Raw genomic sequence first — 23068 nt, 5'->3', positions numbered from 1 at the left:
CCTTATCAAAACTTATACACCTTATACAGATAAATACACTTTAAAACCCTTGCAGGAAAGTGAAGACACAACACTGATTTGTAGTTGAACCACAGGGTTTCTAAGGCCACAGTGGATTATTCAAAAAGGTAAAACAGTACAAATCATACACTACAGGCTAACAAGATAAATCTAAACAGAATAATGGCTACAGAGAATGTACATACGTGAGAATGTTCGCAAGCGCAACCCAGCCGGTCCTCCGCTGGTCATACAGATAGCGTTCAGAGTCTTCTGACCGGCCAGGCAACAATGGGCTTTTTATACACAACATGCATACACAATACAATGGTCACTGTAATCTCATTGTCCATTGGACACAGGGATGTGTCTTTACATTACAGAAGAGGTCATAGGTGGATTTGAATAGGTGGGCGATGTCTTTCCCCAACTGCTCTTGTGGGTGGTATCCTCTGGATTCCCGCCGCATACATAATATACAGTAAATACAGTTAATATCTATATTCTACTTTTGCACATAACTATACGCAGGAACATGCGATCTTTCTCTAACCAACACCGGAATGTTACCCTCAAAATACCCTACAGCTGGATACTAGATATCACCTTTCAACCTTTATCTGACCCTTCCTATCATGCAAAGGCGAATCTCTTTGTCCAGGAACTGTTTAAACTATTAATACTCGCTGATGTGGTGTAGGGGAACTATATCTAAAATGTACACTATTTGGGTTAAATATGTAATGTTCTAATAACCCCCTACGCGCTCACAAACTCCGCCGTAAATACCCATATCACGCGCATGATCGCCGGAGAGATCCTACGCAAATTGCGGATATGTGCACGCACAGCAGACTGAGTGCACGAGCAGCAGGCATGTGCATGGGGTTAGTACAAGGCATATGTATTACAATATTTTTCGACTTTGACAATACTACTTCGATGTCGGGTGAATGTTGCATGAGCAGGACCCATAACAGCAGCATGATTTTCATGCAGTGACTGTGTGTGTGGGGGGGGGGGGGGGGAAGGGGGGCGTTTCCTGGGACCATTCTACAAAACAGGGACATGTCACCTCAATTTTGTAGGTGTGTAATCTGCATCTCCTGATGCAGATTTCCTTGCCCCGGCAAAGTGAAAACACCGGCCATCCTACATAACCTGGGAGTTACTCTGAAAGGCCAAAGTTTTTGGAGAGTGATCAGATGCTTCATCCTCTGATCACAGAAGCGTTTAGGAGGTGTCTAATAACACAGGAGGCCTCTGGCATCATTAGCATAAGTGAAGCCCCACTGTTATAAATGCCCCATAAACAGACATATTGACCCTTATACCATGAAAAGGGGGGGTTTGAGCAAAGAGAGACTATTGCGTTGCTGATTGCATGCAGCTCAACTTGCTGCTTTGTACCACATTTCATTGGTGACAGTGGGAACAGCGTCAGCGCGTGGGGATGATCTGGGACACTCGCACACGTGCCAGGTCTGCAACTGCCTGAGGCCCCGGCAGGAAGCATCCGGAGACCGTGGAGAAGCCATTAAAAAGGAGGGCTGATGAGGATCGTTGGTGGTGCATGGCTGAGGAGAAACTGAGAGGATGGGCTGTGCTGTACAGTATCTCCCAACGGCACCGGTGAGCCCTGAGAGAACTCTCCCTTCATCCCTTACCAGACTTACCAGCCTCCCAGTCTGCTCCGGTATGACCGGTGACAGAGCTCCGGTGGGGACAGCAAAAAGTGAGGGCGGACCAGCCATGCATGACGGAAGCGGGGCGTGGACTCCTTCCTCTCCATCCTGCCTTGGTGAGAAGAGGCACTACATCAGTTAAGACCGCACAAGGATGTGGCCCCAGTGGTGAGTGACAGCCACGGGCAGAGACACTGGATAGTCTCCGGCATTACAGAGGCGGAGCAAGCAGATCAGGAGGCGGATCCAGACTGTCCTAACAAGGGGGATCATTCTGAGTTGATCGCTCACTAGCAACTTTTTGCAGCAATCAGATAGTTGCCACCTATTGGGGAGTGCATTTTCGCTTTGCAAGTGGCGCGAACACCTTTGCAGCTGAGTGGTACAAAAACAGTTTGTGCAGTTTCTGAGGGTCGCTCGGAGGATTCCTCCCTTTTAATAACACATGGGACACTGTGAATCGCTGCTGTTTTAGAGCCCTTAATTTGTTGCCAGTATGGAGGGGGATTCTGAACCAGGTTTTGCTTTTGCTCAGCTAAATTCTGGTGAATGTTTTAGCTATTCAGATGTGGAGGATGAACACATTCTCAATGCTTGCAAACTACAGGATGACCTGCTGACCTGTATAAGGACTGGTATTATTTGAAAAAACGTGAATTGGATTATATGTACCATGCTATTACTCTCTTGGACTACTACGAAGTGAAACATATACCAAGGGGGTTCAGGGTGCGCAACACTCTCACAATAGGACGACATAATGCCCCCTTCTGTAAGAAATGGGTGGGCATTCTCAATAAATGCTCTATGGACTTGCTCCTACTAGTTATTGAGGAGTCATCTAGAGTACTGGGACTGGTGAAAGCTAAAATCACTGAGTTTGAGGTGGACCATAAAGCAGTGTTGACCTAGGACACACAAACAAATTGGTTGGAGAGGTTGTCCACACAGGTGGATCAATATAAGAATCTGGTACAAGTGACCAGCCGATGGCACGCCATTGTACACAGAGGTCACATAGAATTGCTAGTATTAGAAGCAAGCTGATTGATCATGTCCCGGCTTTCATCCGTGGTGGAAATCGGGGTAAAAGACTTCTCCAGTTGGAATGTCGCTGGATATTCAAACTGGATACATTGGCCCCTAGGGGGCTCAACGAACAAAGTGGCTTGCACTGTTTTTTTGTAGACAGCTCCAACAATAATAATAATATGTATCTTTTTGGTAACTGTATATTATAGTCAGTCAAGTAGGATTGGTATATTATGGAGGTCATGTAATATTCACACAGTAAGTGATGGTTTTGGGATATTTATTGATTTATCCCCATACGTTTTTTAATAATTTTTGTTATTGATGTGTAATTATATGTATATATTCTGTTTTTTGTTTTTGTTTATTTGAATGGATGCATTACTGTTTATTATGTATCAATATGGTTGTGTATAGTCCTTTCATGGTGTTTGTTATTTCTGGTCTCCCAGGTAACAGTGATGTGGGTAGCGCCGTTCTCTCCCTGTGGACGCTCCCTGATGACGTCACCTGCTGTACCGAGCGTCCGCTAGTAGGGGATGGCCGCGGTCAGCGTGGTTGATCGAACTGGAGGCACTTGCACAGGTGAGGTGAGTTGCGCACACTGACAAAGGGGGAAGGGTTTTGGTGGGTATATATTTTGCATGTGTTAGATGTGATGTACATCCCTGATGATGGGATGCTGCCCGAAATAATTGTCGGATGACTTTCTTCATTAAAGTATTTATGTTAAGCGTTCTGAGTGCCGCCCTCATCTACTTCTATTTATGGACGATCGGTCCCAGGGAGGGCACCGGAGCAGCTGAGTTGTGAGTCACATGAGTGCCGGGTGTTCCATAAGTATATATATATATATATATATATATATATATATATATCCATACAAAAACGGCAAGGCACTCAGAGGACTCTTCTGCAAGCACCTTTAATAACGGTGTGTTAGCTCAACATGTTTCAGGGCATCAGCCCTTTCGTCAGGATACACCAAATACAGCAGACAGACAAACACAAAACATTTAAATACCTGTTTGACGAGTCCTGTCTCCCGCCGGCGTCCGCGTCCCCAGCTGCAGCCGCTGATGCACCGCCGGAGTCTCACTTCCGGGTTCACGCAGGGCGCGGTTGCCTGGCAACCGCCAGCTTGCGATCCAGTAAAGCAAGCCCAGACAGAGTGTTCACCGTAGGCGTCATCTGTGGGGGACTGCCGGGGACAAGACATTTACATAAATAAACTACCTACATTAAAAACAATGAAAACCATTGGAAACATATAAATGCAGCAACCAGTGAATATTAGTAAATGAAGGGATTAGTGAAAAAGCAGATTAGTGAAAAAACAGATTCAGTGCTAGCTGTTGGGATATAAACAACTATACATATGAAACCGCATCACACCCACCCATAATAGAGTATCTTTCTATATAGTGGAGCTTAATTACTGGCACTAATCTTACATCTGTAATCCAATTAACGTAAGCTGTTCCAATTAATTTTATCGTTCAATCCGCCAGGTACCGTGGTACCCAAACAGATGATCCATCTAGCTTCCAGCACACACAGTGCTTTGATCCGATCACCTCCGCGGGGAGACTCCCGCACATGATCTATCATGAAATACTTCAGATCAGACAGTGTGTGGCCCATCATCTTAAAGTGACGGGCCACTGGCTGATCAATGACTCTGCCCTCAATGGACAAATGTATCGCCGACCTATGTAAGGCCATACGTTCCCGAAACTTCCGCGAAGTCTGGCCAACATAATATAACCCACATGGGCACGTGACCACGTACACCACAAATGATGAGGTGCACGTGAGTACGTGTCGGATGTCATATTTGATTTGAAGATGGGGGTGTTGAAAGGATTTGCAGGCTATCATAAATCTGCATGTGGTACAGCCGTGACAGCTGTAGCACCCTGCAGGTTTAACATATGTGTTTGGTAATCGAGGGGTACCTCTGCCTGTGATGTCAGTGATCATTAGTCTGTCCTTGAGGTTGCGGCCTCTCCTAAATGCTGCTAATGGGCGAGTGGATTTGAAGCATGGAAGGTCCTTATCTGAGGTTATAATAGGCCATAGTGCCTTCGTTGCCCGATTGATCACTGGGCTAGCGGTAGTGAAGGTACTGACCCAAGGAAAGACCTTCTCAGGTGTTCTAATATGCGACTGCATTAATTGAGTTCTAGGTATGCTCAACACTTGCACTTTATTCTGCTCTAGCATCTTACGGTCATATCCTCGTGTTATAAATTTAGAGATTAATTAGTCTATGGCCTCAGCTGCCTTTGCAGAATTGCTGGAGATTCTAGCCACTCTCATCATCTGTGAGCGGGGCAAACCCCGCTTTAAGGATGACGGGTGATGGCTAGACGCCAGCAAAAAGGTGTTTCTATCCACGTCTTTTTGAAATACTTCAGTAATGATTTTGCCCTCGCAGACATTGATTAGTACATCTAAAAAATGTACTTGAACTTCACTGTATACAGACGTAAACTTAATAGGGGAGTTACTGCCGTTAATTTCTTCCAGTATAGTAATCAAGGATTCTATCCTACCTTCCCATAACAAAAATACATCATCTATGTATCTGGTATACAATTTAATGCCTCCAGATACATCAGGATGATTCAACAGTAACCTCTCTTCCTGTTCAAACATATAAACGTTGGCGTACGACGGGGCCACAGGGGACCCCATCGCACACCCCCGCTGTTGCAGGTAATAATGACCGTCATAAAGAAAATAATTCCTATAGAGAGTTAGCTCTAGTAATTTCAAAAAGAGGTCATGATTAAATACTGTCGGGTCTAAGTGTAGTAACAAAAAGTTCTTCATGGCGGCTAATCCACCATCATGGGGGATAGAAGTGTACAGACTGCAGACATCCAAACAACACAGCCAGGTCCCCGTCGGTACTTCAATCACTCGGTCCAGTAGTTTCAGAAACTCCGTTGTGTCTTTAAGAAAAGACTCCTTCTTGCTCAACAGAGGTTGTAGAAGATAATCCAGTAGCTGTGCAACAGGATAATAGATGGAATCACGGGCCGATATGATCGGGCGGCCTGGAGGATTATTGCTGTCCTTGTGCATTTTAGGAAGGGTGTATAATATCGGGACCTTCGGGTGTTCAACTATTAAGGCCTTATAGACTTTAGCTGTAATCTGTTGTTGTTGCATCGCTGTTTTCAACACATCCCTTAGTTCCTTCAGGAACCTATCCGTAGGATTCCCTGATAGCCGTTTGTACACTCCTTCTTCAGACAATTGACGTGTGATCTCTCGGCGATAGTCTGTGATATCCTGTATCACGATGGCCCCGCCTTTGTCGGCGGGCCTGATAATGATGTCATCATAGGAGCCCAACTGTTTTAAAGCTATGGACTCCTCCCTGGATAAATTCTTACGAATTTTGCCCGGTGCCAGCCGTAAGAATTTATCCAGGGAGGAGTCCATAGCTTTAAAACAGTTGGGCTCCTATGATGACATCATTATCAGGCTCGCCGACAAAGGCGGGGCCATCGTGATACAGGATATCACAGACTATCGCCGAGAGATCACACGTCAATTGTCTGAAGAAGGAGTGTACAAACGGCTATCAGGGAATCCTACGGATAGGTTCCTGAAGGAACTAAGGGATGTGTTGAAAACAGCGATGCAACAACAACAGATTACAGCTAAAGTCTATAAGGCCTTAATAGTTGAACACCCGAAGGTCCCGATATTATACACCCTTCCTAAAATGCACAAGGACAGCAATAATCCTCCAGGCCGCCCGATCATATCGGCCCGTGATTCCATCTATTATCCTGTTGCACAGCTACTGGATTATCTTCTACAACCTCTGTTGAGCAAGAAGGAGTCTTTTCTTAAAGACACAACGGAGTTTCTGAAACTACTGGACCGAGTGATTGAAGTACCGACGGGGACCTGGCTGTGTTGTTTGGATGTCTGCAGTCTGTACACTTCTATCCCCCATGATGGTGGATTAGCCGCCATGAAGAACTTTTTGTTACTACACTTAGACCCGACAGTATTTAATCATGACCTCTTTTTGAAATTACTAGAGCTAACTCTCTATAGGAATTATTTTCTTTATGACGGTCATTATTACCTGCAACAGCGGGGGTGTGCGATGGGGTCCCCTGTGGCCCCGTCGTACGCCAACGTTTATATGTTTGAACAGGAAGAGAGGTTACTGTTGAATCATCCTGATGTATCTGGAGGCATTAAATTGTATACCAGATACATAGATGATGTATTTTTGTTATGGGAAGGTAGGATAGAATCCTTGATTACTATACTGGAAGAAATTAACGGCAGTAACTCCCCTATTAAGTTTACGTCTGTATACAGTGAAGTTCAAGTACATTTTTTAGATGTACTAATCAATGTCTGCGAGGGCAAAATCATTACTGAAGTATTTCAAAAAGACGTGGATAGAAACACCTTTTTGCTGGCGTCTAGCCATCACCCGTCATCCTTAAAGCGGGGTTTGCCCCGCTCACAGATGATGAGAGTGGCTAGAATCTCCAGCAATTCTGCAAAGGCAGCTGAGGCCATAGACGAATTAATCTCTAAATTTATAACACGAGGATATGACCGTAAGATGCTAGAGCAGAATAAAGTGCAAGTGTTGAGCATACCTAGAACTCAATTAATGCAGTCGCATATTAGAACACCTGAGAAGGTCTTTCCTTGGGTCAGTACCTTCACTACCGCTAGCCCAGTGATCAATCGGGCAACGAAGGCACTATGGCCTATTATAACCTCAGATAAGGACCTTCCATGCTTCAAATCCACTCGCCCATTAGCAGCATTTAGGAGAGGCCGCAACCTCAAGGACAGACTAATGATCACTGACATCACAGGCAGAGGTACCCCTCGATTACCAAACACATATGTTAAACCTGCAGGGTGCTACAGCTGTCACGGCTGTACCACATGCAGATTTATGATAGCCTGCAAATCCTTTCAACACCCCCATCTTCAAATCAAATATGACATCCGACACGTACTCACGTGCACCTCATCATTTGTGGTGTACGTGGTCACGTGCCCATGTGGGTTATATTATGTTGGCCAGACTTCGCGGAAGTTTCGGGAACGTATGGCCTTACATAGGTCGGCGATACATTTGTCCATTGAGGGCAGAGTCATTGATCAGCCAGTGGCCCGTCACTTTAAGATGATGGGCCACACACTGTCTGATCTGAAGTATTTCATGATAGATCATGTGCGGGAGTCTCCCCGCGGAGGTGATCGGATCAAAGCACTGTGTGTGCTGGAAGCTAGATGGATCATCCGTTTGGGTACCACGGTACCTGGCGGATTGAACGATAAAATTAATTGGAACAGCTTACGTTAATTGGATTACAGATGTAAGATTAGTGCCAGTAATTAAGCTCCACTATATAGAAAGATACTCTATTATGGGTGGGTGTGATGCGGTTTCATATGTATAGTTGTTTATATCCCAACAGCTAGCACTGAATCTGTTTTTTCACTAATCTGCTTTTTCACTAATCCCTTCATTTACTAATATTCACTGGTTGCTGCATTTATATGTTTCCAATGGTTTTCATTGTTTTTAATGTAGGTAGTTTATTTATGTAAATGTCTTGTCCCCGGCAGTCCCCCACAGATGACGCCTACGGTGAACACTCTGTCTGGGCTTGCTTTACTGGAGCGCAAGCTGGCGGTTGCCAGGCAACCGCGCCCTGCGTGAACCCGGAAGTGAGACTCCGGCGGTGCATCAGCGGCTGCAGCTGGGGACGCGGACGCCGGCGGGAGACAGGACTCGTCAAACAGGTATTTAAATGTTTTGTGTTTGTCTGTCTGCTGTATTTGGTGTATCCTGACGAAAGGGCTGATGCCCTGAAACATGTTGAGCTAACACACCGTTATTAAAGGTGCTTGCAGAAGAGTCCTCTGAGTGCCTTGCCGTTTTTGTATGGATATATGGATGTCCCTGCATTAGGCACCAGGACCAGTTGTCACTGCAGCGAGGAGTGCCGGCTGAATTGGAGCAGTATATATATCGTTAATGCCCTGAGGACGGGGCGAGTCCCCGAAACATGTCTTTATAATAAAACTGACAACTTTTTTACTTCAGCAAAAACCTGCGTGAGTGCCGCCTTTATTCCCCACATGTATCCATGAGGTAACCCCTCTGGGAAGGCACCGCAGTATCTTCACCTCGCGTAAAGAGTGCCGGGACTGTCTGTCTATATATATATATATATATATGCAACTGTCAGCGGCACCCGGAGCTTGAAAGAAAGTTTACAGGAGGCAGGAGGAGAGATCAACATTTCAAAGTCTTAACTTCATCATCAGGATGCAAAAATACAAAAAACACATACCTTATATCTACTCGACACCACATCACGTGTAGACGCCACCAGACTGCAGGTTCCGGAGCAGGGACACCCACTGATGACATCACTATCCATTGCGATGCTACCGCAGCTACATACAAACAATTTAAAAACAAAGGCTGAGTGACATCCTACAACATGGAAACAGTTAACATATCTACAATTCACTGTATCAATTACATTCTCGACTACAAGATGTACAATGTATCAAATTCTGAGCAGCCAGAAAAAATCATACTGACCATACTACATAAGAAACCATCAAAATTCATATACTGAATTACTAGCACTCGAACAGAAAATCAGTAGCAGAGAGAAAAAAATCACGAAGTATCATAAGAAACAGTGCAGTCCTAAATTTTCATTGAGACCACCAGGTGCAGTGGTGTTCAAACGAAAAATCCATTGTGTTTCACACCGTAGTAGTTTCAAGGAATGGTTGCCACCACGAATATTGGCAGGTATGTGATCAATAATCATGTATCTTAGTTGATGTACTGCATGCCCAGCTTTAACAAGTGACTCACCACAGGTTGCACGCTGTTACCTGTTTCAATGGCACTTTTAATGGCTGATCTTTGGGCTGCCATTCTAATACACAGGTTAGTATCGGTTTTACACATGTAATTCAAACCATACGGACAGGTAATTAAATAGATAATAAACTTAGTGGTACATGTTAATCTATATCTGATCTAATAACGTTTCCCACTAAAAGGATGTAAGAAATAAGTACCTGTATTTAATGATCGACAAGCCGTGCAGTTTAAACAATGGAAGCAACCTTTTTTGCCCGCGAGGAAATTGCTCTGTTCACTTTGTTGGAATCATATGCCAGTAATATCAGTTCTCATTACCCAATCACGAATACTTTTGCCGGGTGTATAGCAGGGCATAATTCTAGTATCTGTTAAATTCAATTCACTGTCTGAACTCACAATAGGCCAGTGTTGTTTGGCAATTTTCAAAATTTCCCCACTATTAGTATTAAAGTGGTTCACCCATGGGAGACGTTTATGTTCCGTGATTTCCTTAGAACTAGAAAATAACGTATCTCATGGAATGGCTAAAGCCTTATTCTTAGCCAGATGTAATTCATGAAGATTATAACCACGATGCAGGAATTTCTGCATCATGGCATCAATCTGTATCTCAGCTACTTCATGATTAGAGCAAATTCGTACTGACCGTAATAATTGCGAGTAAGGCAGACCTCGCTTTAAAGGTATGGGATGGAAGCTCTTAGCATGGAGGAACGTATTCCTATCTGTAGGTTTATTATAGTGAGTAGTTACCAATCTTCCATTCTCAATAATAACCTATACATCAAGAAAGTTTACTGTACGGGGATTGATATTGAAAGTAAATTGTACAGGATGACCACTGGCATTATGCTCTTCCATAAAAGAGATAAAAGAATCCTCAGAACCAGACCAAATCATAAAAAGGTAATCTATGTACCTAGTATAGAAAATGGTGTTATCAGTGAAACTCCTATCTTTGAATAATACCTCATCCTCAACTGAAATCATATACGTATTAGCGTACGATGGGGCCACATTGGACCCCATCGCACACCCGGATACTTTCAGAAAAAATCTGCCACCAAAGAGGAAATAGTTGCGCTGCAACACCATTTCTAACAGTTGAATAACCAAATCAATCTGAGTACCAAGATACTAAGGATTGTTAGTAATCAACCTCCAAACGGCATTAAGACCTTCACCATTAGGAATAATAGTGTATAGACTCAGGATGTCGACACTACAAAGACTATTGCCAATGGTACCAATTTCACTCAATTTCCTAAGAAACATGGAAGTATCTAAAAGATACTTAGGAAATTCAAGATACATGGCTGTAACAGAGCATCCGGATAGGTGGATAGTGGCTGAAATAAGCCTCCACGCGCTGCGATGATGGGACGTCTCGGAGGGTTAATCAAAGATTTGTGTATCTTGGGTAACGAGTATAATACAGGTACCACAGGACAAACCGGAATCAATGCCTGCATTAATTCACTGGAAATGAGTCCACCCTCATGTAGAAGCTCCCTCAACCTATTGCTAAACACCTTAGTAGGATCACAAGACAATTCCTGATAAACAGTTTTATCATCAAGTTGTCATACCACTTCACATTTATAGACCTTAAGGTCCTGAACTACAATCGCCCCACCTTTATCAGCCGGGGCGATTAACATGCGCAGTTTTCCAGAGTTTTAACCTGATCGCAGCTCGCAAAAAGTTGCTAGCGAGCAATCAACTCAGAATGACCCCCAAGGACCGCAACAGAGATCATCCCCAGCCAAAACTCATCAGGAGAGGTATATGATGCTGGCCCAGAACTACACAGAGGAATATATTTATTGACCCTTATATGCATCCCCTAATAACAAAGGTTCTTTATTCAGTCTCACATCCTTAGGTCCTGAACTTTACTTAGGAATTACAGTAACAGATATATATATATATATATATATATAGGTATCGGTTAGGTTCGGCACTCAGAAAAGGGGAAGAAACGTATACTTGCTGCGGTGCCCTCAGTGATCAAAATGCCAGATCCATAATAAAGAGGTTTGGGAAACAGCGGCACTCAGCAGTCTGGATATCATTCAATTAATCTTTATTCGGACCGAATAAAGATTAATTGAATGATATCCAGACTGCTGAGTGCCGCTGTTTCCCAAACCTCTATATATATATATATATAGATATATATATATATATATATATATAGATATATTTTGTTACTGGCGCCCAAGATGGCTGCCTCACCTTTTGTATGCTCCTGATCATCTCCATAAAACAGCTTAAATTCACCACAACTGACCTATGAATCATCATAAATATCCAAGGACTTACCTTTAACTTGTACTACTCTACGCGGACATTTCATCAAAACCAACGGATTGCATTCCTGCGCTGAGATACACACTGGATTGAATCCTGGACTGAAACCTCTGCATATCTCCACTGAGAAATCCTTCAGTTTAGCAGCTGCTGTACTCTGCATTGGACATTACCCAGATAAGGTACTGTGGATTACAACCTATCTTTGGCTACATCCAGCCCCTCACTTAGACATCATCCACCTCTGTTCTCTGAGCAACAAATAACTGACTTATTGCATTAATCTACTAATATCAGTATATTCAGGCACTGAATTGCTGAAGGCTCACTGTTTAAAATCAGGATCCATTCCCAGGACACGTTATCACTACTACCCCCACAAAAAAAAAAAAAAAAAATCTACTTCAAAGGCCTCTCACACTGAGACTTTTCACACCTACACAGTAGGAATTGGCTTCTAACACCTTCCAAACGACTGCCTATCCTAGGATAATTGACTAAATCAGCAGTTATTTTATTTATTACTTGCTTCAAACACACCCAATAGGTTATAGCAATAACTTTGTTCATATGCCATTATAATTTTGGATCACATACTGAATTGGGGGAAAACAAAACACAAAAAGGAAAAAAAAAAAAAAAAAACTCACTGCTTTCTCTCCCTCTCTCATCATCATATGCAGCTCAATCTTATAGTAATCTGTCATTGATGACCAAATGTATACGTATTGCTCCAGCTTCATTCTTTCACTCCGCCCACCACGTTCTGCAGTTCCTATCACACCATCACAGGCCTCTATTCTCCAATCCCTTGGTATTTTAAAAAGAAAACACTGGCGCATTCGTGGGAAGCGAGCAGGCCGGAAATGTATTTCCCCCGGTAACCATCTAAGTCCTTTGCCCACCTGCTCACCCTCATACTCAAAGAACAATCAAATAGAAGTGATACCCAAAAGACGGCCCTGTGTTTGGAAGGACAGAACTGTCAACTCTCACTTTGTGACCCCCATACCCAGAGCTCCTGCACTTAACATAAAGAAAACTGAAGGCCCTCTGGTATGCCCAATCAGGTCAGTCCTTTGTAATGCCAGATCTATAAGAAACAAGACTGCAACAATTGCTGACCTTATTGAATCTGCAGATCTAGCCTGTATTACAGAGACCTGGCTAGATGAAAATGCAGCACCTATATTGGAGGCTGCAGTACCAACAAACTACTCTGTCATCCACAACCCAAGACTTGACCGCAGGGGTGGCGGGGTGGCTATCTGCTTCAAAAAAGAACTTAAATTTAGGGTCCACCCTATTGAAACTACTCGCTCATTCGAGTGCATTGCTGCCCGGAGTTCGACAGGATTAGGTCTCAGAGTACTTCTCATTTACCGGCCACCTGGAGATGGAAAGATATTTCTACAAGAAATTGCAGACACTGTTGCTGGCCTGGTTCTGGAACATCAAAGATGGCTCATCCTCGGGGATTTCAATGCATGGGTGGATGATGAGCTCTCACGCCTTGGCCAAGACCTCCTGTGCACAATGAATGGTCTGGGCTTCACACAGGTCGTTCCCTCTGCCACACATAAAAGTGGTCACACTCTCGACCTTGTCTTTCAGATTGGATTAGATGTCACTGACCTAAAAATAAACCCAGTCATCTGGTCAGACCACTACTCCCTCTGGTTCTCAGTTGCAACCCCTCAAATAAGATCTCTGCCCGTGGAGTTGACCAGGTATCGTCCAAGGAGGGGTATGACTCCCCAGGCTCTTGCAGCAAATCTGGATCTCTCTGCTATACTGGGTGCCTGTGAAGATCCCTGTTCCCTAGTCCGTTATTATAATAGGGATGTTATGGCTGCGTTTAAGACCTCGTAAACCACAACGTCAAGCTCCATGGTTCGACAACAGTGTTAGTGAGCTCAAGAAAAGGGGGCGTAGACTGGAAAGACGATGGAGGAAGACTAACCTAGTGGGTGACAAAATAAAACTAATAAAGCATTACGAAGAATATCAATCGACAATCACTCGTAAGAAGGCACAGTTCCTGTCAAATGAGATCACAGCAGCAAACAATAGGCCAGCTCAGCTTTTCCGCACAGTGGAGATGCTTTGCAAGCCAGCATGCCTGCAGACTGATGAGACCCTCTCCCAGGCAAGATGCAACGAGTTTGCAAACTTCTTTGCAGATAAAATATCCACCATCCGGGCTGGAATCTCCACAGTGCCATCAAAGGAGTGCCAAACTACAAAGCCTGCCAATATAAGCTACCTGCCTTCATGGACCAGCTTTGACCCAGTGGATGTAAAGGACACTGCTGAAATTGCTCGAATTTTGCGTCCCACCACCTGTGATCTGGACCCAGCCTCAACCAAGCTTCTAATAGGTTGTATGGATATAATTGGTCCTGTCTTTACAAAAATTGTTCAATGTTCTTTGCAGACAGGCATTTTTCCTGGACCCCTAAAGGAAGCAATTGTTAGACCGCTTCTTAAAAAACCTAATTTAGATCCCGACTGCATGACCAACTACAGACCGGTATCGAACCTTCCTTTCCTAGGAAAGGTTATTGAGAAAGTCGTTGCAAATCAACTGGAAACCCGCCTGACAACTCATGATATTTATGATCCATTTCAATCAGGATTCAGGAGAAGACATAGCACTGAAACAGCCCTGGTGTGTGTGTTAAATGATCTTCTGATGGCAAAAGACAGAGGTGACTGTTCAATATTAATTCTTCTGGATCTCTCAGCAGCATTTGATACCGTGGACCATGGCCTTCTGATTGAGCGACTGATACATTTCTGTGGTCTGGATGGCACAGTCCTAAGCTGGTTCAAATCATTTCTCACAGGCAGGTCACAGAGAGTATCATCTGGATTATACTCATCACCACCAGTGCCATTGCCATGTGGTGTCCCACAAGGTTCTATACTATCCCCCATGCTTTTTGCAGTATACATGCTCCCATTGGGCGAAATAATCAGGCGCCATGGCCTGGTCTACCACTGCTATGCAGATGATACACAACTGTACTTGTCCTTTGCTCCGGGCACTGATAACCCAATAGCAACCCTAAATGGCTGTCTAGCTGAACTACAGGAGTGGATGAGCGCCAGTTGGCTGCGACTGAACCCGGATAAAACAGAGGTCCTTTTGATACGACCGCAACATCAAAGGACAAGACTGCAGCATAGCCAACCAACTGGACTTACACTGGGGGATTCAGAATTACAGACCAGTGATCGTGTGCGGAATCTTGGCGTTGTCCTGGATGGTGGCTTGACACTTAAACATCAGATATCAGCCACAATCAAATCCTCATTCTTTCACCTGAGGAACATAGCCAGAATCAAGCACTTAATTCCCTCAGATAACATGCCAAAAGTCATACATGCATTTGTATCATCTCGTTTAGACTACTGTAATGCCCTCTACCTTGGTCTACCAGCAAAAGAATTGCAACGCCTACAGCTGGTGCAAAACACAGCTGCCAGGCTATTAACCAACCAGCCCCGTTCTAGCCACATAACACCCATCCTCTACTCCCTTCACTGGCTGCCTGTAAGATGGCGAATCATCTTCAAGATTGGCTTACTGAGTTTCAAAGCATTACATGACCAAGGCCCAAGGTACCTGAAACAGCTTCTGACCCCATACTGCCCCACTCGATTACTGCGATCTGTAGATGAAGGACTTTTAGCAGTACCTAGAATCTACCGTAATTCATCTGGGGGTCGAGCTTTTAGTCATGCAGCTCCGACTCTATGGAACTCACTTCCCCGCACAGTGCGAGAGGCCCCAACTATAGAATCCTTCAAAAGTAGACTCAAGACTTTTCTGTTTACTAAAGCATTTCCATAGTGTCCCTTTTAGTATCTTCATGTTTCTGTATTTTATGAAAATGTACTTCATTATTTTCTGTACTATATTATGCAATGTATCTGTTAAGCGCCTTGAGTCCTATTGGAGAAAGAGCGCTATATAAATAAAATTATTATTATTATTATTATATATATATATAGATATATATATATATATGAAAAACACAACAGTATCTTTATCTTGCGCCAAGTTCAAAGCAGCACAACGGGAGAGGTCCCTGTTGGAGGACCTCAATAGCATACAGAATAAAAAACAGTTTCCCAAGTGCGCTAAATAAGACTGTATCCACAATGATTCTTCCAGTGTTGTTTCCATAAGTCAGAATTGAATACTGGAGTAGATTTTTATCTGGGAACCTGTAACGGACACCCCTCACCAAGATGGTCACCCAAACAAGAGGCCTAAGGCCAATTAGTAAAAAAAAATTTAATAACACATGTTAAAACAAATACAGTTTTCTCATAAAATTCCTCAAATAGTGTTCACAAAGATGAGTTTAAAATGATGACAATAAAGGATAACCAGTATGTTTGTTGTGTGGTCTTTAACTCTAGATACTCCCTCACCTTTTTCAAGGTTTCGAGCTTAAGAGGGAGTATCTTCACAAACTATGCTGGAAACTCCTGACTGACAAACCCAACGTGTTTCGTCTTATCGACTTCATCAGGGGTAACAAATATATAAAACAGGCTTATTTGCCATTAATAGATTTGTGTGTGGAGAATCACAACCTTGGATATAGTGATAAAAAGGGATTCTCTTAAGTTCGCTTCTGATAGGAGCTTTCTTGGTGGTTCCTTTTAGGAATCCTAATGGTCCTAGATATAAAATTCTGCCTTAAAGATAATTATTCGAGACTCCTTTGTGGAGCTCCTTATAGGGACCATTGATTGAGTTTCCCTTTAAAAATACTGGCAGTCAGATTTTGACGCACTGCCTGAATAAGATATCCAGATCTTACAATCAGGACTATTTCTGATTCAGGTATTAGCCCGTATATAGAATACTTCTAGGAAAAAATACTTCAAAAAGTATAAAGCTGATTTGACAATCACAACGCAATGAAAACCTCCTCAGTAAAATTCACAGAATGGATCCTGAGAGATTCTGGCTGTGAATGGAAGTGGCAGAGTCTAGGATGCTTTCTTTAATTAAATTGTATCCTTGTTGAATTAATTATATCCCTGCATTCTCCAGTATTACATTGATTGCATATGTTAAAAGTATTTATTAAGTAATTATTTGTTAAACATATTCTCATATTTACAGTGTTATATTAATAAAAAATTTTTATTACTAGCAATTTCTGGATTAACTAGTTGTTTTATGGGCTAATTCATTTGCCAGTATGATACAGTCATATTATTCTTGTTTATGTTACACTGACTCAGGTGTTGTTTTATTACTTGTAGCGCTGTGCTGTTGTCCGGCGGGTTACTATGGAAATGGTGCTGGAGAGCACACGTCGCCCCCTGGTGACGTCATCGGCCCCCGTCTGGGACGCGCACAAGGCGCTGGGTGACGGTGTGTGTATGGTTTGTTCTATTTAAGGTAAGCACTGCTCTTATTCTTGTTAATATGTCCTGACGAAATTTAGATATTAAATGAAACGCTGACATATTCATGCTGCATAGTCAGCTTCTTTAACCAGTTCGCTGTTTGCTGTGAAGTCCTGAGAGTGCCGTGTCTTTCTGACTTGGATACAATTTCTCATACATCGGCACCTGGGCACTTACATTTTCAGGAGCTACATTGGAGTTCCAGTCACTTTGTTGCACTATATATATATATATATATATATATATATATACTCCTCCCATCTCCGGCACTCCAAAGACTCCTCGTGTGTTAGACACGCCCGGTGCCCTCCTCTATGCAGTACACTATGACTGCATGCTGTATAGCTCCCCACTGGCGGCACTCAGACTAGTTAAAAAAAAACGACAATAAGCTAGTTTTACCCTCTAGCTAATAAAGGACCCATTCAATCGAATGAATATCACCTTACTCAAATGAATACCTGCAGCCCCAATGTCTCATTGAGACCTCGGGGAACTAAAGTATCAAGATGTATAATCCATTCGCATTCACGTTGCATTAACCTTGCAGATCTATCCCCTCCCATACTCAATGTGGTGGCACGTGATCAATTATACGATACCGCAAGGTGGAAAGATTATGTCTTGCCTTTTTGAATGGTCCTTAATTAGCTAGAGGGTAAAACTGTGATAGATTTAATCTTGAGCTTTATGGGCTCTTTATATTAGCTAGATAGGTAATGCCTTTATAGGGTTAAAACTGATTTTCTGCTTGGTATCTAATGTGCCAGCAGATGAATATGGCAATCATGTTTTTAATGCTTCATATATATGGCTAAAATGGTACTAACTCGCTGCTATGCACTCTCTTTTTATTTTTATTATGTATGTTGATGTGTATTATTTGTATTTGTTTTAGCTTGCATGGGTGATTACAGTTGCTATGGAAACCGTCACATCTTCCGGGCTCGTCTGTGTAGTGACTAGTAAACGGAAATGAGGCGGAGACTGCTGGCGTGGTGATGGGAGCACCTATATATTGGTATGTGTTTGTTCACTACTAATGGCTTGAAACGTTGTCTCCAAGCAGCCGCTTACTGTCATTTTTTGAACTAGTCTGAGTGCCGCCAGTGGGGAGCTATATATCATACCTCCCAACATGACCATCTCCAGGAGGGACAGAATGCTTCTGCTCCTGGACTTCCCTCTCAGTTTATGATTGTCATCACCTGTGCTGTAACACCTTTCTTATCCATTCACCTGTTCAACACAGGTGCTGGCAATCTTAAATGAAGAGAAAAGTCCAGAAGCAGAGCATTCTGTCCCTCCTGGAGAGGGTCATGTTGGGAGGTTTGATACAGTGCTGTAACTAGGCATTTTAGCGCTGTGTGCAAGAAACGACATTGGCGCCCCCCCATGCAAGATAGGGGCAGTGCGCGCCGTAGGCGCGCAAAAAATATATAGGGGTGTGGCTTCATGGGGAAGGGGCGTGGCCACAAAATAATAGCAATTCATACTACGGTGCACAGTAGTCTCCATTATTCAAATTACGCTGCACAGTAGCGCCACTACACCAGGTAGAGCCCCTGTTATACATTACAGCAGACAGCATCCCCCTTTTTACACATTACAGAAGACAGTCCCCCTTTTTACACATTGCGGCAGCCAGGACCCCTTTTTACACATTGCGGCAGCCAGTCCCCCTTTTTACTAGAGATGAGCGGATTCGGTTTTACCCGGTTTTACTCGGTTCTCAAAACCGAATCTTATTGGCTATCCAAAACACGTGACATCCGTGAGCCAATAAGATTCGGTTTTGAGAACCGAGTAAAACCGAATCCGCTCATCTCTACTTTTTACACAGCCAGTCCCCCTTTTTACACATTGCGGCAGCCAGGACCCCTTTTTACACATTGCGGCAGCCAGGACCCATTTTTACACATTGCGGCAGCCAGGCCCCCTTTTTACACATTGCGGCAGCCAGGACCTCTTTTTACACATTGCGGCAGCCAGGACCCCTTTTTACACATTGCGGCAGCCGGTCCTCCTTTTTACACATTGCGGCAGCCAGTCTCCCTTTTTACACATTGCGGCAGCCAGGACCCCTTTTTACACATTGCGGCAGCCAGGACCCATTTTTACACATTGCGGCAGCCAGGCCCCCTTTTTACACATTACGGCAGCCAGGACCTCTTTTTACACATTGCGGTAGCCAGGACCCCTTTTTACACATTGCGGCAGCCGGTCCTCCTTTTTACACATTGCGGCAGCCAGGACCCCTTTTTACACATTGCGGCAGCCGGTCCTCCTTTTTACACATTGCGGCAGCCAGGCCCCCTTTTTACACATTGCGGCAGCCAGGACCCCTTTTTACACATTGCGGCAGCCAGGCCCCCTTTTTACACATTGCGGCAGCCAGGCCCCCTTTTTACACATTGCGGCAGCCAGGCCCCCTTTTTACACATTATGGCAGACGGTGTCCCCCAGAGAGAGAGAGAGAGAGAGAAAGAGAGAGAGAGGGATATACTTACCTTCTCCCCGCTGACAGGCTCCTCGTGCTGGCATCTCCCTCTCTGTGCAGGCTGTTGAGAAGAAGGAGGAGGGAGGGGGAGCAGGGAGCCGCAGCAGCGCTATGTAATTGGTAGTAAGCTCCGCTGCAGCATCTCCCTCTCCTTCCGTATAGGCTGCCCGGCGCTGCTGTGGATGCTGGGATGGAGGAACCACATCCCAGCATCCACAGCAGCGCCGGGCAGCCTATACGGAAGGAGAGGGGGATGCTGCAGCGGCGCTTACTACCAATGACATAGCGCTGCTGCGGCTCCCTGCTCCCCCTCCCTCCTCCTCCTTCTCACCTGCCCGGCGCTGCTCTCTCCTCCAGCGCGGCTGCGGCGCACGGCGCAGAGACTTCAGAGGCGGCATGTAATGAGTCAATTTGACTCATTACATGCCGCTGGCCGTGCGCCCTCAGGGCAAATGCGCTGTGTGCCAAGCCCACTTGGCACACACGTAGTTACGGCCCTGGTATGATATCTCTATATATATATATATATCTATTTATCTATCTATATCTATATATATATATATATATATATATATATATAGTCAATGAAATGGTGTACAATGTTGAACGTACAAATGGTGGTCAATGTTTAGTTTCCACTTAGAAAATGGAAAAGAATCCTCAAGGTCATCAAAGCTCTGGGATATAGTATTGGTTTTCTAGCCTTTCAAGAAACCGCTACACCCCTCCTGTAGAAACTCCGGACTCCTGGAGTGAGATACTCTAGATACAGAAACAAAATGAGGGGGCGCACATAGGTGGTCATTCCGAGTTGATCGCTCGCTGCTGATTTTCGCAGTGCAGCGATCAAGTGAAAAAACTGCAAAAATGCGCATGTGCATGGTACGCAGCGCGCATGCGCTAAGTAATTTCACACAAAACTTTGCAGATTTACACAAGCTCGAGCGACGTTTTTTCATCGCTGGAGTGATCGTAGTGTGATTGACAGGAAGTGGGTGTTTCTTGGCGGAAACTGGCCGTTTTCAGGGAGTGTGCTAAAAAAGGCAGGCGTGCCAGGCAAAAACGCAGGAGTGGCTGGAGAAACGGGGGAGTGGCTGGCCGAACCCAGGGCGTGTTTGTGATGTCAAAACAGGAACTAAACGGACTGAGGTGATCGCAGTCTAGGAGTAGGTCTGGAGCTACTCAGAAACTGCAAGGAAATATTTAGTAGCAGTTCGGCTAATCTTTTGTTCGCTATTCTGCTAAGATACACTCCCAGAGGGCGGCGGCCTAGCATTTGCAATGCTGCTAAAAGCAGCTATCAAGCGAACAACTCGGAATGACCACCATAGTGCAAATCACTTTTATTTAAAACAGGTAAAATCCCTTTTACAGAGGATCCACATTAACACATAGGATCACTGTGAGATAAAATCCACATTAAATGAATGAGACTCGTACCGAGGTTCTCACCTGTGTAGACTGGTTACCACATGTTGTATACAAATAATATTCATTACTTTTTGATGGGGGTTGTGCTTCCTAAATCTCTTCTCACTACGATATTTCCTGATCCATAATCTTGACAACAAAACCAAAAACTAAAATAAAACTGTATAATATTGACACAATAAAAACACCTAAGTGTCCAATATAAAGTAAAAGTGTAATTTAAATGCTGCCTAGTCCACTATTTAATTAGTGTACTCAGTAGCTCTTGCTAGCTCCATGTAATTAGAAGGCAATATCTCAGGATCTTTAAACGTCTTCCTTTCAATTATCCTTCTGGTTGCAATTTGATTCCATATAGATACCATAAAAGAGAATAAAAATTGCAAATAGCTGAAGTACCTTCAGTACTTAAAATGTTACATTTAATGATTACACTTATAAATTATTAAAACTGTAACAACTTGTATACAATGTTGATTTTAGCATTTCCATGCTCCATACCAGAAAAACAGAGAAACAGTCACATCTACCATAGGCAAACATGGGTGGTGGTGGTGGCGGGGGAGGGGTGTCGTTCAGTGGGGTTTACAGTTGCCCAGAAATACCCCTTCCTTACAATCTGGTCAGAAGCAACTCTATGCAGTATAAAGGGTGGAATGGAACTGCTGCAATGACCAGTGACAGCAGATTTTCCTACCAAATCTGCTGCATGTTTCTGTGGATCTGAGTGCTCAATCATCACACCAAAAAGGGAATCTGCTAAATGGCTTATCATAATCATTGGGCCTGTAAAGCTTGTTACATGCTTATTATGCATCCTTCATTGGCTGCAACAATAGCTCTAAAATCAAACATTTGGAAAACCCCTCAGAAATCCTTTGTTTTCCCCTGTCTAAAGTCCCAGGGCAGGCTTACCATACCATCCCTTTAAACGGGAAGGCTCATGGATTACACAGGTTATGTAACTGATTACCACCAGGTGAAATGCAAGCTTGAAGTCGGCCAGCCACAGAACCTGTGTAATTCATTAGTGTCTCAGTTTAAAGGGATAGTATGGAAAACTTATCCCTGGGTCCATGAGCTTATTATATGAAATATGCTTTCAGCTGGCTCATGCTGATTTGGGGAATAGCTAATTTTTGTCATCTGTTGTATAGATACATGTAAAAACATTGGTAACACTTATAGCACTATAATTATTACACAACACATTAATTCTAATGTTTAGGACACAGGATCTCAAACTCGGTCCTCAGGACCCCAAACAGTTCTTGTTTTCCATGTCGCCCCACAGAACCACAAGTGAAATAATTGGTTCCACTTGTGGATCTTTTAAAATGTGTCAGAGAGTAATGAGTACACCTGTGCACCTGCTAGGTGACCTAAAAAACATGAACTATTTGATGTCCTGATGACAAAGAGTAAGAAACAATGCATTAGGAAGTACAGTTTCAACAGCAGAAATATAAATATACTTGAACATACTTTGGAGATCTCTATAACCACCTACAGTAAGTAATATTTTGTCTAAAAATTCCCCAAAATCGTTTTTTTTTCCAAACTATTTACATAATAGATAGTTACATATGGTTTAGTATGTATGTATGTATGTATGTATGTATGTATATAGATATGTTACATAGGAATAACGAAGAGACAACTTAAACTTTAAATCCAGGAGCACATAAGGAATGTCAAAAATAAAGTTGAAAGCCACCCACTATCAAGACATTTTGCACTCGTCCA

General features: G+C 43.5%; 1 long non-coding RNA gene across 2 annotated transcripts in view; it reads right to left on the bottom strand.

Annotated features, from left to right (window-relative positions):
• LOC134947552 (uncharacterized) overlaps nucleotides 1-23068 on the bottom strand; it is a 134486-nt gene that overhangs the window by 16785 nt on the left and 94633 nt on the right. For both annotated transcript variants that reach the window (XR_010182615.1, XR_010182614.1), the window contains exon 3: nucleotides 9083-9188. This is a non-coding gene — a long non-coding RNA (uncharacterized LOC134947552). The remainder of the gene's footprint in view (nucleotides 1-9082; nucleotides 9189-23068) is intronic.

The sequence above is a fragment of the Pseudophryne corroboree genome, chromosome 8 (genome assembly GCF_028390025.1).
Source record: "Pseudophryne corroboree isolate aPseCor3 chromosome 8, aPseCor3.hap2, whole genome shotgun sequence".
Lineage (NCBI taxonomy): Eukaryota > Metazoa > Chordata > Amphibia > Anura > Myobatrachidae > Pseudophryne > Pseudophryne corroboree.
The sequence above is the reverse complement of the archived record's forward strand: the minus strand, read 5'-3'. Positions and strand labels throughout refer to the sequence as shown.